The 16,303-nt window shown below is 36.3% G+C and overlaps 1 protein-coding gene across 3 annotated transcripts in view; it reads right to left on the reverse strand.

Moving 5' to 3' along the window:
- Window positions 1-16,303, reverse strand: part of ATG5 (autophagy related 5) — a 130,226-nt gene that overhangs the window by 83,255 nt on the left and 30,668 nt on the right. The window lies entirely within an intron of this gene.

Genomic DNA, 16,303 nt, shown 5'->3' on the forward strand with positions numbered 1-16,303 from the left:
TTATACCTCAATTTTTAAAAAATACTGTAAGCTCTATTAAGACAAGAGAGGAAAACAAAAAGTCTCCATGTGATCCAAAAGAATCAAACACCCCCTTAAAAATGCAGCAGTTGCTAATACAGTGTTACAGACTCAATGTTTGTGTCCCCCTAATATTCTCATGCTGAAGCCCTAATCCTCAATGTGGCTGTATTTGGAGACGGGCCCCTAAGGAATCAATTAAGGTTAAATGAAATCATATGGGTGGGACCCTGATCCAACAGGACTAGTGTCCTTATAAGAAAGACAGCACAGAGCTCACTCACTCTCCACACACAAGGAGGAAAGGCCATATAAAGACACAGAGAGAAAGCAACCATCTGCACACCAGGAAAACAGCCCTCACCAGAAACTGAATCCTGCTGGACTTTGATCTTGGATTTTCCATCCTCCTGAACCGTGTGTGAGAAAATAAATTTCTCTTTTTAAGCCATTCAGTCTGTGGTATTTTGTTATGGCAAAATAACATACATAGCAATGTTGTTTTATTTGACTGTTGAGTCACCTCTAATAGCACACTCCGCGTTCTTACAGGGAAAATATAAGGCCATAGTTTAAAAGACTTACTTTTATAAAATCTTAAAATTTCCTTCTAAGATCACTTTGGTGTGTGTGCATGTGGGGATCGAAAGGGAGGGGATTTTTCAAATATATCTTTTAAAATATAATTTTCAGGATGACAGAAGAATATGCCATGAAAGTTAATGGAATCAATGCTAAAATCAGCACTAAAATTGGCTAAACTTTCTTGATTTTCTTAAACCTTTTTAAAGACTTTATTTTTAAGTAATCTCTATACCCAACATGGGGCTTGAACTCACAACCCCAAGATCAAGAGTTGCACACTCTACCAAATGAGACAGCCAGGCACCCCAATTTCCTTAAAGCTTCTAATTTTACCAAATCCAATCTACAAACTTACCTTCAACCAATCATCTCCTTCCCTCCTGGTACAATCTAAGGAGTATCTACCATGCTATTTGCTATATCCCATCTTTTTGAATCTTTGAAACTCAATGCAATTAATTATTCCCCTCTTCCTAGAAATCATTTTTAACGATTTTCTCTCTAATCACTGTTTCCCATTATTTGTTCCTACAAATAAAACATGCACCCAAAGCAAAATTAAAAAAAAAAAAAAAGATGAACATAAGGGAAGGGAAGCAAAAATAATATAAAACAGGGACGGGGACAAAACCGACTCTTAAATATAGAGAACAAACAGAGGGTTACTGGAGGGGTTGTGGGAGGAGGGATGGGCTCAATGGGTAGGAATCATTAAGGAATCTACTCCTGAAATCATTGTTACACTATATGCTAACTTATTTACATGCAAATTAAATAAAATTAAAATAATAATAATAAAATAAAACTTAAATTAAAAAAAAAAACCAACTTCCCTCTGGTTACAGTCCTCTTTCTTCTTCCCTTCAGAGCCAACCTTTAAGGTGACCAAGCTGGCAGTCAGCTCTTATTATCCATGTAATCTGTCTGCTACCCTCACCACTCTTGCAAACTGCTCTCTTGAAGGTGAGCAATGGTACCTTTCAGCCCTTGTTTTAAGCTCTCACCAAACATCTAGATCTTTGAATACACTCCTTGAAGCAGTCATCCTCAAGTCTGTGATACCACACTTCTCATTTTCTCTGATCTTCTCTCATTCTCATTTGCAAAAAGCCTATTCCAGCGCCATTCCTTAAATGCCGGTATTCTTCAAGTTTCTAGCCTAGGACCTCATTGCTTTTTTCATTCCATACTCACCCTCATAAGCTTTCCTACTTCCACACCATTTATGGACTAATAAGTCTTGATATCTGTCCCAGCCAAGATCCTTCTCATGACAAGGATGCATATGCTCATTAATCTAGTAGATATATCAGTAGGCATATGAGGCTTCAGCAAATCCAAAAGAAATGTCCTCTTGATTCCTCCTCTCCACCTCCCACATTCAGTCAAGTTCTACTGAGTCCACATCCCCAATAGATCTGAATCCATTCACTTTCAACATCCCCAGAGCCGTTTTCCTAGTACAAACTGACAACTATCCGATATTTCTGAGAAGCCTTGAAGCTGGGTCTCATGCCCAAAGTCCTAAGCCCTTTAATTCGATTTTCACGTTGGGAGTCACGGTGATTTTCCTAAAATACAAATCAGATCTTCTCACACTCAGCTGCTCTGCTCTACTTTCAGGAAAAAAATCAAACTTCTCCCAAAGCCTTCGAGGTTCTGAAAGACTTACATCTCTGCTAACCTCTTCATCATAATCTCTTGCTCCCACTTCACATACTCCATTCTCTTTCCCTTCTCCCACACACATTCTCTGCTCCGATGATCTTGATTATCCGTCACCCGCTCATTCTCTCAGCCTTACTCCCTCATTTCTGTGCCTCTACACAAAACATCTCCTCTGCCTAGAACCCTCTTTCTCCTTGCCTATCACTTGGCCACTTACACAACTACAAAAATATCCTCCTCCTTCTTCAGGTTCAGATTTACATCACCTCCTCCAGGAAATTTTTTACATCCCAAGTCTGGGTTAAGTTCACAAAGTTCATATACTTAACTCTATGTCACTTACGTTCTTATGTCACACCACTTTTAACCTCCACAAGGCAGAGACTATGACTGTTCTCACCTGTCCTTTCTCAGTAAACTTTTTAAATCAAGTCAGTGTTACTGATTCACACAGAGTGAAACGCAAAAATTTTAAGTATACAGGTAAACAGTTAAATCTGCCCAAATAAGATATACAATATTACCGTCACTACACCCAAAAAGTTCTTTGGGGCCCTTTGCAATCAGTTCCCCCTCATTTTGACCCAGCTTGTCTGATTTGTAACACAAGATTAGTTTTGCCTATAATACAATCACATACAAATAGAATCATAAAATGCAGTATTGTATAATCCAGCATCTTTTACTTAGCACGATGCTTTTGAAATTCATCTGTTACTGCATGTATAAATAGTTCCTTTTTGCTGCGGAGTAGTATACCACTGAATTGTTAAACCAGTCCGTTCATCCAAAAATCTTACATTAAGATTGTATCCAGATTGTAGCTATTATTAAGAAAGCTGCTGTGAACTTCAGTGTACAAATATTTTGTGAACATGTTTTCATTTTTCTTGGGTATTTACCTTAAAACAGAAATGCTGGATCACAGAATAAGTTTATGGTTAACATTATTTAGAAACTGCCAAATTGTTTTCCAAGGTGACACCACAATTTTACACAACCACCACCAAGTTATGAGAGTTTTGGTTATTCCATGTCCTCAAACTTGGTGCTGTCAGTCTTTTTAATTTTAGTCTTTTTTTTTGTTTTAAATATGGAATGCTTCACAACTGTGTGTGTCATCCTTATCTCCTCTCATTCCAATTCCGATTTATACACTGCCAAAGTAAGCATTCATTGTGGTTTTAATAGGCACTTCCCTGATGACTAAAAGTGTTGAGTGCCTTTTCATGTGCTAATTGGTTATTCATCTATACACATACACATATTATGTGAATACATATGAATAATTTATATGTATGTATATACACATTTGTGTATATACACCATTCAAGTTTTTTGGATTGGTTCCAAAGCAAGTGATATATTAGAGAACAATCTGAGGAATGTGAACTTCATATTTACTTTTGTAAATACTGTCCACCAGAAATACTAGGTGAATAAAGAAACGGCACCCAGCTAAACTGAGCCACAAAATACACAAATCACACACACTTCGGCAATGCACCTGCCTCCTCGATTCCCGTTACAAGCTACACTCATCCACATCTGGTGTTACGGTTTTGTCTGATTTGAGACAACTTTCCTTCCACCACTTCACAATAAGTGACAGGCTGCAAACTCTTCCAATGCTCATTTCTACAAACCAAACTTCCAGTCTTTTTCAGTATAAAGTGCCATATTTATTGTAGTATTTATGTACTTAACCATTTAATATATGTAAAACTGTGCTTTTATTAGGTTCCTATATTTTTTTGTCACTAATAAAGTTTTCAGTTTTGTGCCCTTAATGAATTTTCCCCCAAGTCCTGTGATTTTTAACAGCATATTGTTTTTTAGGAATACATATTTTGCAGTAGAGTAAAACTGCCCATAGAAGTCATGGGAATAGACATCCTTGCCTTTTTCCTGATCTTAGGGTGAAACATTCAGTAAACCACCGTTTAGCATGATTTTAGCTATAGGCTTTTATACTTACTCTGTGTCAAATCAAAGAAATTCCCTTCTATTCCTAAATTTGCTAAGTGTTTTGAGGACAAATGGATACTGAATTTTGTCAAAAGCCTTTTTCAGCAAGGATCTATGTGACTGTATGATTTTTCTACCTTTGTCTGTAAATGTGCTGAATTATATGTATTCATTGATATTTGAAAGCTGAATCACCCTTGTATTTCTGGGACAACCTCAACACAGTCGTGGTGTATTGTCCTTTTCCTATATTGCTAGATTCAGTTTGTTAGTATTTTCTTGAGAGTTTTTGCATTTATGTTCATGAGGGATATTGGTCTGTGTTTTGTTTTTTTTTTTTTTTTTCTTTTAATATCCATTACACATTCTGGCATCAGTTACTCTGGCCTGTTGAGCAAACTGGGAAATATTTCCTCCCTTTCTATTTTCTGAAAAAAAAGTCTGTAAAGATTGGGTACTATTTATTCCTTAAATATTCGATAGAATTCACCAATGAAACTTTACAAATTTCACTTTACAAGAAAGTTTTTTTAATGACAAATCCAACTTCTATATACATTTAGGGGTTATTCATATCTGCTATTTATTGTGTCAGTTTCAGTAAATTGTATTTTCACTGAGTATGTCAATTTGTCAAATTTGCTGGCATAAAGTTGTTCATTTTATTTCTCACTATCCTCTTAATAGCTATAGGATCTGTAGTAATATTCCATTTTTCATTCCTGATATCAGTATAAATTATGTTTTCTACTACAGAAAGTTTGTAAGTTCCTCTAAGCTTGGTTTTATATGAAGCTCACAAACTTTAATTATGTTGTGTTTCCATTATCATTTAGTTTGAAGTATTTTTAAATTTCGCTTGTGATTCTTCTTTGACCCAGAGTTAACTGAGGATTCAGTGACCCTATCCTTTAGACAACTGTGGTCATATATTTTATTTCAATGGTAGTATTAACCCTTCTGTAAAATTCTATCATTCTTATTTTAAACAGTCATATCCCTTTTAAAGCAGTTAAAGGAGGTAATCTTTTGTATTTACCATTTTATTAACCATTTCTGGTATTCTTCACTCCTGTCTGTAGCTTCTTTCAGTGTCTTAAGATGTCACTGTATTGTATTTTGATTTCTCATAAGACATCATCCATCATTCATCATCATTTACTGTTCTCTTTTAGGTCATGTTTCTTTTTTTGTAGCAGCTTTCAAGATTTTCTATATATTACTGGGTTTCAGAATTTTGATTATGATATGCCTAGGTATGCTACATATTTACTTGCTTAGAATTTCCTGAGCTTCTTCCAATACACAGATTGTTTTCTCCCCCAAATACAAAAAATCATTAACCATTATTTCTTTTTTAGAAACTGAGATATAATTCAGATGTTATTTGCTTAAAATTCACCATTTAAAAAAGTACATTTCAGTAGTTTTAAGTATATTCACAAGGTTGTACAACAATCACTACTATCAAATTATGTAACTCCAGAAAAACCTCGTATTTATAAGCAGTCATACTAATTTACTTTCTGTCTCTAGATTTTGCACATTCTGGACATTTCATATAAATGCATCCCAATGTGTATACAATATGCAGTCTTTTGTGTCTTCCTTCTTTCACTTAGCATGACATTTCAAAGTTCATCTATGCCATAGCATGGATCAATACTTCATTCCTTTCCATGACTAAATTATAGAGTTGACCCTGAACAAGTGGTTAGAAGTGCCAACTCACATCCCTCCCTATGCAGTTGAAAATCTACATGTAACTTTTGACTGCCCAGAAATTTAATTATGAATAACCTGACTGGAAGCCTTACAATAACATAAACAGTCAATCACCTATTTTATGTATGTTTTGTATACTGTATTTTACTATAAAGTGAGCTAGAGAATAGAAAATAATAAGGAAATTGGGGCGCCTGGGTGGCGCAGTCGGTTAAGCGTCCGACTTCAGCCAGGTCACGATCTCGCGGTCCGTGAGTTCGAGCCCCGCATCAGGCTCTGGGCTGATGGCTCGGAGCCTGGAGCCTGTTTCTGATTCTGTGTCTCTCTCTCTCTCTGCCCCTCCCCTGTTCATGCTCTGTGCCTCTGTCCCAAAAATAAATAAACGTTGAAAAAAAAATTTTTTAAAGAAAATAATAAGGAAAAGAAAATACATTTATAATACTGTAGTATGTTTATAAAAAAAAAAAAAAACCTGTATGTAAGTGGACCCACGCAGTTCAAATCCATGTTGTTTCAAATTGTTATTTGAACATGTTATTTGAACATGTTGATCCATGTTATTCTATTGTATGGCTATGCATTTTGTTTACTCATTCATCAGTTGATAAGCATTGGGGTTGCTTCCATTTTTTGGCTATTGTGACTAATGCTGCTATGAACATCCATGTGCAAGTTCTTACGTGGACATATGTTTTCAATTCCCTGGGGTAAATAACTATGACTGGAATTGGTGGGTCACATGGCAAGTCTATGTTTAATCATTTGAGGAACTGTCAGACTGGTCTCCAAAGCAGCCACATCATTTTACATTTCTAATAGTAACATGTAACATATGAGAGTACCAATTAATCCACACTCTAACACCTGTTATTATCCAGCTTTTTGATTATAGTTATCTTAGTGGGTCAAAGAGAAAACTCAATGGTGTCTTTCTTTGCCTTTCTTTAATAACTATTCTGAGCATCATTTCACATGCTTGTTGGCCACTTATATATCTTCTTTGGAGAAATGTCTACTCAAATACTTTGCCCATTTTTTGTTTGTTCATTTTTACGCTCATTTTTAATTGGGCTCTTTACCTTTTTATTATTGAATTCTAGTTCTTTATATATTCTGGACACTAAACCCTTCTTAGAGAATATGATTTTGCAAATATTTTCTCTTATGGGTTATCTTTTTACGTCCTTTGAAGCACAAAGGTTTTCATTTTGATCAAGTCCAATTTACCTGTCCCCCCCCCCCCCACCCCGGCTTTGGTTTCAGTGTTATACCCAATAATTCACTGCCTAATCCAATGTCACAAATTTATTTATTTTTCTGAAAGTTTAATAATTTTAGTTCTTACATTTAGGTCTCTGATCCATTCCAACGTATTATTTTTTTTTTAATATACAGTCACTTTCATTCTCTTACATGTGGGTATCCAGTTTGCCAGCACAATCTGTTGAAAAACTATTCTTTCCCTCACTGAACTGCCTTGGCACCCATATAGAAAATCAACTGCCCACAAATTTATGTTTTAGTCTTGACTCTCACTTCTACTCCACTGATTTATGTCTGTCCTTAGGCCAATACTATGGAGTTTAGGTTACTGTAGCTTTGAAATAAAGAAATGGGAGTCTAATCGGGGCACCTGGGTAGCTAAGTCAGTCAAGCATCCGACTCTGGATCTGGGCTCAGGTCATGATCTCATGGTTCGAGAAGTCGAGCCACACGTCAGGCTCTGTGCTCACAGTGCAGAGACTGCTTTGGGATTCTCTCTCTCCCCCTCTCTCTGCCTTTCACCCACTTGCACAAACGCGTGTACACATGCTCTCTCTCTCAAAATAAATAAACATTAAAAAAACAGTTAAGGGGAGCCTGGATGTCTCAGTTGGTTAAGCATCAGACTTCACCTCAGGTTATGATCTCAAAGTTCATGAGTTCAAGCCCTGCACTGGGCTCTCTGCCATCAGTACACTGCCTGATTCAGATGTTCTGTCTCCCTTTCTCTCTGCCCCTCCTCTGTTCACATTCTCTCTCTCTCAAAAATAAAGGAAACATTAAAAAAAAAAAAAAACTAAAAATGGCAGTCTAATCATTATTTCTTAAAAACATTTTTCTGAATCCTTCCCTCTTACCTCTCCTCCTAGGACTCTAAGTACATATATGTAAGAGTGCTTGATATTATCCAAGAGGTCATCGGGACTCTGTCTCCCCCACCACCAGCACTGATTTTCTTCTTTTGATTCTTCATATTGGATAATTTCTATGGATCTGACTGTAAGTTCACAGAACCCATCTTGTGTCATCTCCAATTCACCGTTAAGCCCATCCAGTGTATTTTTCATTTCAGATATTATTCTTTTCAGTTCTATAATTGTGTAATCTTATTTTAAGTCATTGAGTTAATAGTTGCTTTAATTCATTTTTCCGAATTTCAAATGTGGGTTATCTCAGGACCAGTTTCTATCGATAGCATTCTTGCCCTTGATATGGTTCAAATTTTCCTGTTTATTTGCATGCATAGTAATAATTAGTTGTATGCTGAACCCTGTAAATATGGTGGGGTTTTCTAGATTGTATTGTCTTTCTTGGTGAGTTTTGTTCTGCCTGGTGCCTCTCTGTATGATCCCAAAAAGGCCTAATTTTAGGCTTTATTAGAGCAGATCCAAAGCAATCCTTGCTCTTTAATGGGAGTTGGCCACCCTTTTTCTGTAAAAGGCTAGACAGTAAAAGTATTAGACTTGTGGGCCATACAGTGTCTATAGCAAGTGCTCAACTTTGCCTATGTAGCCCAAAAGTAATATGTAAATGAATTAGCATTGATGGCTGCATTTTAAAACAAATTTATTTACGGTCACTAGAATGTATATTCCACATAATTTTCAAGCTTCGCAAAATACTATTCTTGTGTAATCATTTTTTCAGCCACTAAAAAATATAAAAACCATCCTTAGATCACAAACCACACAAAACAATCAGTAGGCCAGATTTAGCACAGATCATAATCTGCTAATCTTGCTCTGAGATATAATTCTTACTCCTATAGCATGGTCTTTCTGGTCTCAGATAAATGTTTAGTTAGGTTAACTAGGTCTCTCTCCAGATGAGCTGGAATCCAACCTCTCCAGGTATAATGGGACCTATCCCAATCTAACATGCATTCTCTAGTTGGCCTTGAGGAATATTGCCTATGCATGTTTAGCCCAACTCTCAGTAAAGGACTCTTGGGAAAGTCACACTGATACTTTCTTCTTTGATACCCTGCTTAGCAAATTCCAGCTGCTTCAGTGGCTCAGAACTCCAATTTCTGCATCCTTAACTCAGCAGGACTTGCCTGCTCTATTTGAGTTTCATTCCCCATGACACAGTCAGGAAACTGCCCTGAAGCACAGAGATGGGCTAAATGTGGTGCTCACCTTGTTTGTTCTTTCTCTCTAATGTCCAGTGCCTGAAAAGAGCTCTACTTCATATATTTTGTCCAGTTTTATAGCTGTTTATGGCTGGAGGAAAAATCCAATCCAATTACTCTGTCATAGCTGAAAAGCAGATGTTAACCTCAATAAATATTCAATGAATAAATTAATGGCTAAACAAACCATATTTTATAAAGTTTTAAGTATACATGACCCTCCATGATCTCCACCTCCTTCACACCATTCTGCAATCCCTTCCCCTAGACTATAGACAAGACTTTTATTTGCATTTAACCAAAAGAATATGGCAAAGGCTATGGGATCTTACTCCTACGATTAAGTCATGCTATATAAAACTCCAATCATAGGGTGCCTGGGTGGCTCAGTCAGTTGAGCATCCGACTTCAGCTTAGGTCATGATCTCATGGTTCGTGGGTTTGAGCCCTGCATCAGGCTCTGTGCTGACAGTTCAGAGCCTAGAGCCTGCTTCAGATTCTGTGTCTCCCTCTCTCTCTGCCCCTTCCCCACACGCTCTGTCTCTATGTCTGTTTCTCTCTCTCTCTTTCAAAAATAAATAAACATTAAAAAAATTTTAATGTCTCTAGCTCTAGAGACTTCTTGTTGACCCAGTGAAGTAAGCTGCCATACCAGGAAAGTCCACATGGCAAGGAACTTCAAGCAGCCTTTAGATACTCAGTGCAGCCTCTAACATAAGAAAGAGCCCTCAGTCCTACAAACACAAATAAATGAAATCTGCCAGCAACATGAATGAGCCTGGAAGAAGATTCTCAGTCTCCAGGCAAGAATGTAGCTCAGCCAACACCACGGTTACAGTGAGACCCTAAGAAGAAGAAAGATCCCCAGAAACTGTGAGATAATAAATTTGTGTTGTTTTAAACTGCTACATTTGTGGTGATCTATTACACAGCAACAAATAATTAATATAATACACTACTGACAGATACTACGAAACAACCACCAATATTTAGAGCTGGCAAGTACCTGCAGCAGAAGCTGACTGTGATGTGTACTCAAGAACAGGGAGGGCTACCTCAGACCTATGTCTTCAACACATAGTGAAGAAGCAGAGATATAGTAAATTTCCCCAGGGAGACACAGGGGCTCTTGGCCTAGCAAGAAAGGATCTGTTCGTCAGAAAAAGGGTGTGGGGCAGTCATACAAATTATTTAAAGAACAGTCAGAACCCACAGTAGTGCCTTTTAAGCATTGTAGGAAAGATAGAGAATACTTTGATCCAAAAACCTAATTTTGTCTAGTCACAATCATTCTGTAGTGTTTGCACAGAAGCACTTACCTTAATGCTGACCCTCTTTTACCTAGCAAATTTCAACCATTACACCTAATAATCACAGCCAAAATTCAGAATTAAAATTTGTGCTCTTATCAGAACCAAGTTATACCAATTTAGTACCACATTATCAGGACAGAAAGAAAAACACCAAGTTACTGTTGACTTTGTTTGCTCATGAAACTCTTACTTAGGATATGCAATAGAACTGGGCATTTTAAAGAGCCCACTATCTTCACCTGATGTTACTATATTTTTGAATCACACTACAAATTTCTTTTTAAAAATTTAACACACTGTAAGCAACTTTTTAATTATAATGCAGCTTTGCAAACAGCATGCCTATAGGAGTAATGAAAATTTCAGATGAGAAAACCATAGAGAAAGAAAAATAAAGCAAAGGTAGCAAAATGTTAGCAACTGGCAAATCCAGGTAAAAAAATATGTAGATGTTCACCTGACAACTCTCAACTTTTCCAATACACATTTAAATTTTTTAAATAAAAAAGTGAAGAAGAGAAATAATTTTCTCAATAAGCTAATGAAGTTTAGGAATCAAAAATGTTCTTGATGCTAATTAGAAAAGTCTGAAGAAGTTACCATTTTCATTCTTGTTTTGATAAACAGGGAAAGAAAACAAAGTAAATATCCAGATCTACGTTTTAAAGCAGTTAACACTTCACAATTATGTAATTATTTCTCTCTCAGAATTCCAAAAATAATGTAAAAATTTCTAAAAACATTTTAATTTTCTGAATCATCCTTACAACCTTTTGGTTCTTTACACAATATCGTTAACTTTTAGATCTGCACTGTTCTCCAAACTCATGTTATTCCACATGTGGTCTGCTGGACCAACAGTATTACATTACCTGTGAATTTGTTAAAAATACAGAACCTCAACAGCCATACTATGGAAGCAGCCCACGTGTCCATATCAATAGATGAAAGGATAAAGAAGTGGTGCATGCGTGCATACACATGCGCGCACGCACACACACACACACACACACACACACACACACACACACAAATATACAGTGGGATTATTATTCAGCCGTAAAAAAGAATGATTATCTCGCCCTTGTCAACAACATGGATAGAGCTAGAGTATAATGCTAAATGAAATGTCAGTCAGAGAAAGAGATAAATCATTTGATTTCACTCACATGTGGAATTTAAGAAACAAAACAAACCAGTAAAAAGAGAGAGAGAGGGAGAGAGAGAGAGAAGGAGAGAGGGAGAGAGAGAAACCAAAAAGCAGATTTAACTATAGAGAACAAACTGATGGTTACCAGAGGGGAGGTGGGTAAGGGGATGGGGGAAATAGGGGATGGGGATTCAAGAGTACATTTATCATGATGAGAAAAATAAATAAAAATGTATATATTCATAGCTTCAATATCATTGATGACCCACAGTCTTTACAGTAAGGCAAGAATTATTAACTTCATCTATTCATAGTGATGGCAGGACAACTAAGATTAGGATAATGGCTGGAAGAATAGTTCAAGCTGTTTCTACTTCTTGCATGTCTATTGTACTTATGTGAGTTAGGTTAGGTGTTAACATCAATGAAATAAGGTAAATCACTAAGGAGCTATTCAGAACAATTATAATGTATGATCATGAAGTGTAAAAATTGTACAATAGGTGATGCTGCATCTTAGAAACCAAGCCAGAATGGATATGTCATCAAGATATGAGGTGTTTGAGGGGCACCTGGGTGGCTCAGCCCATTAAGTGTCTGACTCTTGATTTCGGCTCAGGTCATGATCTCACGGAGATCAAGCCCCAGATCGGGCTCACACTGACAGAGGGCTCACACTGATAGCATAGGGCCGCTTGGGAGTCCCTCTCTCTCTTCCTCTCTCTATGCCCCTCCCCCATGCACACTTTATCTCAAAATAAACTTAAAATAAAAACAAGATATAAAGTGTTTGAACCTATAATTTCACTTTGACAAAGTTATATAATTTTTACTAATACCTCACTCATTTAGAAAGACATAGGAGTTATGATACTGACTTGACACCAGTTTGAGCAGGTTTGACTCCTTCCTTTCTTATGAAGAATCTTCAAATGTATGATATGGGGGAGGGGGGCATCCATGTAGTCATTTGAAATAAGTAGCTATTAATTCTACTATTGGTATTTGTTTATATGCAAATTCCTCTAAAATTAAGAAAATTATTAATATCACTGCTGTTAATGAAATGAATGAACCTATGGATGAGGTAGTATTTCATATTGTATATGCATCTGGATAATCAAAGTGAGCTGGTGGCATTCTTGAAAAGTCAAGAAAGTGTAGTGGGAAGAAAGTTATGTTAACACCTACAAATACAGTTGTGAAACAAATTTTTGCTCAGGTTGAGTTAAATGTATAGCCTGAAAATAATGGGAGTCAGTGAACAAATCCTCCTATAATGACCAATAATGCTTCTATTGATAAGATGTAATGAAATTATGCTACTACATAATATGTATCATGAAGAACAGGGCCCAAGGATCAATTAGCTAGAGTTAAGTCCTGCTAGACCTCCTACTGTAAATAAGAAAATAAAACATAAGGCTCATTGTACAGCTGGTGATCATTTAATATTTCCTCCATGGAGGGTGGTTTGTCAACTAAATACGTTTTCTTGTAGGAATGGCAATCATTATGGTAGCTGATACAAAATATGTTCATGTGTCAACATCTATGCTGACTGTGAAGTTATGATGAACTCACGCAATAAAGTCTAAAAATCCAATGGAAAAAAAAGAAAAATAAATTAAAAAATAAAAAAGCAGAACCTCTGCCTTCAGCCCAAACCTACAGAATCAGAATCAAAATCCTCACCTTAACAAGACACACAGGTAATTTGTATGCACAAGTCTGAAGAGCACTGCTCTAGACATTAAAACTCATTTACTATGAACATTATATATCTATTCAAATGACAAGCATCGAAGTCAGTTAAAAAGAAAATACCTGAAAGCTTTTTAAAAGATTTCCCCCACCAAGAATTCAGTCTGAACTACAAAATGATCCAATGTGTGTGTGTGTGTGTGTGTGTGTGTGTGTGTGTGTGTGTGTGTGTGTGTTTATGCAGACAGAGTCTCTTGGAGAGCTTATTATTGCCTAATCAAAATCAATTAATATCTTTGAAAGCAACTGTAAAAGAAATAAATTGCAAACTGTATGGCTAAAATACAGACACCATTTGGTATACTCAATGCAGTATCATAAGAGATAAAATACATTCATATCAACTGACAAAGTTATTATTTGATAAATTCAATCTGTTGATAAACTATTATCTAGAAACTAAAAACAAAACTCTGCTCCCTCATTCTAAAAGCACTGCTTTGCTACCTGCAAATGTAATGCTTACTCAATTTTATTGTAATCAATCAAAAGCCATAAAGTAATGCAACAGAAATGGACCACATCAATTAAACACTCAGGGACAACTTTTGAGGAAAGCTAAGTTTTATAACCCTAAATAAAGGGAACTTAATTTACAGAAAGAAATCTGGGCAATAATTTTCTTCCAACACAGGCCAGGGGCAGAAAGTGTACAAAGGGCAGCTATGAGAAACACGTTGGTAGTTTGAGCAAATTTAAAACATCCTCCATAATTTCCTTATTAGCTCTAAGATTCCGCTTTTTGTGAATTTCTCTAATAAATTTCCCATCTGGGAAGAAAATGTGTGACCTACTAAAGACCTCAAAAAGCAATTCATTTAAAAATACCAAGAATATACCATTAGATGTAACACAAAAATCATTTTTTTTGTGAAAAATAACTATTTTCCAGAATAACAACAATAAAAACTTAGGGAGAATACTGTCACTGTTTTATGGTTTTACAAATATTTTTAATGTGTGGCTTAGTAGAAAACAGATAAATTATCTTATTAGTTTTAGTTTATTATAACATTAATGTGGAATCTGAAAACATATCAATAAACATTTTGATCTGTGACATTAAAATCCCTGATTCTGACCTTGTATTTTGAACAGATCTTTTTCACAATCATTATTTTGTAACATCATGCATTGACCATTTGGGAATTATTTGTTTACTGAATTAATGTAGATCTCCAAATGCTGACACATTTCTTACATAAAATTTCTTAAAAAGCAGATGTTAAAATGACCACCAATCTCATCAGAAAATTGTTTTAAGAATAATAAAGCTGTCGAGCTCATGGTGGCAGATATGTTTTCCAAAATTCCAATTTTCACTTAAAAGTTCACGTTATCACTGGCAACAAATATTGTCAGTTGCTGTCCTTGCAATGAGAGATTCACTTCATTTATTTTAAAAAACTGTCTTACAAATGCCCAAATATGAATAACCACACTGTCAGTCACTCTTTCAAATAAAAAAAATGGTGTTTCACGAACAAAGTGACTTGTTTGGCCTGCCCTCAAACAAGGGCACAAGTGCTTTTCCTTAAGACAGCCATCATTTTTGACATACAGCAGAAGTGCTTTATATACACTCTCCATTTCATCACAAAGCAGATTGAAAAGGCATGTAGTTAATAATAATCAATAACCTGTACTGCTTCATCCAGAATAGTCTTAAGTGAACGACTGTGGCAGTGAGGAATACGATAACCACTTGCACAGTGTGGTGCGTGCACTGCCCGGCTTTGTGCTATGGCACCACAGTTTTACCCACCATCTCTTTTGCAGGTGAGTACAAATGGAAACACAGAGGAAAGGGAAACTAGCATCTTATTATTATTACAGAAATAGATTTACCCTCATGGATCTTTTCAAAGAGCTTCGGGTACCCCTATGGGTCCACAGACTGCTTTGAGAACCATTACACTAAAACAACCATAACAATTTGAAGCTTTTCCTATCATTATTACAATCCACTGATTCATTCAAGGGCTTGGTGTGTAGTGCCAGCTGGGCACCATACAGTGTGTGAGCGTTTCGAGCGTCTCTGGGTCATTCACTCATGTACCTCAAGTTTGTAGAATAGTGCTTGGCTGGCACACAGCAGGTTTCTGGTATTTGCTGAATAAATAAATAAAAGTGTAGCTGTGATATATTTTAACCTAGATTTCAAAGTCTTAGAGTGCATCCTTCTCACCCATGCAAATAATCTAATTATGGGAATTATTTTTCAACGTAATGGGAAAGACTAACGTGTTAGGCAATATGGAACCTTTACCCTCATTATTCTTGGAGTAGTTTTATCTTCAGACCATTCTAAACTTAAAATATTATATATACAGGCAGCCTTTGATTTGCATGGTACCATAGTAACTGAAAGTCACACGTATCAGAACCATATCCTCACTCTGTATGGTCCTGTGGTAATAAAACCTGTGGTAACATGGTACTGTGCAAAGCACATTAGTGCAAATGACAGGGAAATAAACGCCAATGACCCACACACTCACTTTTAGTAAAATGGAAAGGAAAGCATCTTAGGAAGAATGGGTGAGCAGCCTTTAGGCAGTGACTCTGAATGCGTGCCGCTTACAGGAAAGCAAATTAGACACTTAAAACGACTTTTCAATCTTTTAACATACCTCCCTCCCACAATCCATAACCCTCTGAGAATCACTGCCTAGTGATCAACTAACAGAGGTATTTCAATCCTTCAATAGTATT

The sequence above is a fragment of the Felis catus genome, chromosome B2, assembly GCF_018350175.1.
Source record: "Felis catus isolate Fca126 chromosome B2, F.catus_Fca126_mat1.0, whole genome shotgun sequence".
Lineage (NCBI taxonomy): Eukaryota > Metazoa > Chordata > Mammalia > Carnivora > Felidae > Felis > Felis catus.